We start from the raw sequence: 2,162 nt of genomic DNA on the forward strand, positions 1-2,162 counted from the left end.
TATGCTTTCATCTCCCACTTCTAGAGTGAGCTCACCATGTTTCACATCAATCACCGCACCCGCGGTGTGTAGGAAAGGTCTTCCTAGAATGATTGGAATGTTAGAAACTTCCTCCATATCAACAATGACAAAGTCCACCGGGATGAAAAACTTCCCAATTCGCACGGGGACATCTTCCCATATCCCTAATGGTGTCTTCGTCGATCTATCGGCCATTTGGAGTGTGATGTTGGTGCATTTAAGCTCTCCCATCCCCAACCTTTTACTCACCGAGTACGGCATGACACTCACACTAGCCCCTAGATCACATAAGGCTTTGTTGATCGTCGTGTCGCCAATGGTACACGGTATTGAGAAGCTTCCCGGATCCTTTAACTTTGGAGGTGAACTCCCTTGAAGTATTGCACTACTCACCTTAGTGAAGGCGATAGTCTCAAGCTTCCGGATTGACTTCTTCTTTGTGAGGATATCTTTCATGTATTTCGCATAGGCCGGCACGTGATTGATTAATTCCGTGAAAGGAATTGAGACTTCCAAATTCTTCACAATTTCCATGAACTTTCAAAGTTGATCATCAAATTTGGGCTTGGCTTGACGACTTGGAAAAGGAAGTCTAATCACAATGGGCTCCTTCTCCTTGACCTTGTCTTCATTTTTCTTTGAACTTTCTTCTTTTGATGATTCTCCATCTTTGGAGCTTGGCACAATTTCTTTCTTTTCACTAGCTTCCACAACTTCATCCTCAACTTGCTTCTTTGGTGCTTAATACCTTGTACCACTTCTCAAGTGAATGGCACTAACCGTTTCATGTCTAGGGGGATTAATTTGAGGTGGTAATTGCCCCTTTTGTCTTTGTGAGCTTGAAGATGCTAGTTGAGTCAATTGTGTTTCCAACATCTTGGTGTGAGCTATAATGTTGTTGATGGTGGTTTCCTTTGCTTGGCTATATTTTTGCATTTGAGTGAAAAATTCTTGTTGATTCTTTTGCATTTGGAGGACCACTTTTTGGACATCAAAACCTTGGTCATTTTGGTGATTGTATGGATTTTGATTTTGGTAACCTTGGTTTTGATTGTAAAAGGGTCTTTGATTTTGGTTTCTCATGGGTGGTGGAGTGTATGTTGTTTGAGGGTTTTGAACATTTTGGCTTTTGTATGAGAGATTTGGATGGAATTTGGTGTTTTCATTGTAAAAGTTGGAATAAGGGGTACCACTCTTGTATGCTTGGAAAGCATTCAATTGTTCATTTGTTCCCCTACATTCACCTTGGTCATGTCCCAAAGTTCCACAATTCTCACATATCCCACTTGGGATTGATGAGGATGCCGTCATGGCATTAACATGATGCTTTGATGATTTTGAGTTTTCTTCAAGTCTAGCCATAGCTTGTTCGAACTTCAAGTTGATTGTGTCAATATGAGCACTAAGTTGAGCACCCAATTGAGTAACGGAGTCCACTTCATGCTTTCCTCCTCTAGTAGCCTTGCGAGGTCTACTATATTGTGAGTTATGGACCGCCATTTCCTCAATCTTGTTCCATGTTTGATTGTAATCAACTTCGGTGAACATTCCATTCGATCCCATATTGAGAATGTTCCTAGAATCTTCATATAAACCATTCCAAAATTGTTGTACCAAAAACCATTCGCTAAGTCCATGGTGAGGACATGAGCGACAAATTCCCTTGAACCGCTCCCAAGCTTCATACAAATATTCTTCATCCCTTTGCTTAAAACCCGTAATTTGAGCTCTTAGCATGTTAGTCTTTTCCGGTGGGTATAATTTTTTGTAGAAAGCTAGAGCCAACTTCTTCCAAGAATCTATTCCGAGGGTGGCCTTATCAAGCCCTTCAACCATTGCTTCGCGGTGCCGATTAAAGAAAAAGGAAATAAGACCCATCTAATTTGGTCTTGAGTCACGCCCGTTTGAGAGATTGCATCACAATAGTCGCAAAAGGTTTCCATATGAGAATGAGGGTCTTCACTAGGCATCCCCCCAAATTGGCTCCTCTCAACTAATTGGATGAAGGCGGACTTGGCAATAAAATTTCCGGTTAGATGTTGCGGTGTAGGAGTACCATTTGGTAGATTCTCCTCGGTGGGTACGGAGTGTGACGAGAATTTAGGCATTGTAGGTGGATTTTGTGGGGTATTGTGTAATGG

General features: G+C 41.8%; 1 non-coding gene across 1 annotated transcript; it reads left to right on the top strand.

Annotated features, from left to right (window-relative positions):
• The first annotated feature begins 1,651 nt into the window (after nucleotides 1-1,651).
• On the top strand, nucleotides 1,652-1,758 carry LOC141625847 (small nucleolar RNA R71). Its single transcript, XR_012535596.1, has one exon. It is a non-coding gene; the product is annotated as a small nucleolar RNA R71 (small nucleolar RNA).
• Nucleotides 1,759-2,162: the final 404 nt, after the last annotated feature.

This window comes from Silene latifolia, chromosome X (assembly GCF_048544455.1).
Source record: "Silene latifolia isolate original U9 population chromosome X, ASM4854445v1, whole genome shotgun sequence".
NCBI lineage: Eukaryota > Viridiplantae > Streptophyta > Magnoliopsida > Caryophyllales > Caryophyllaceae > Silene > Silene latifolia.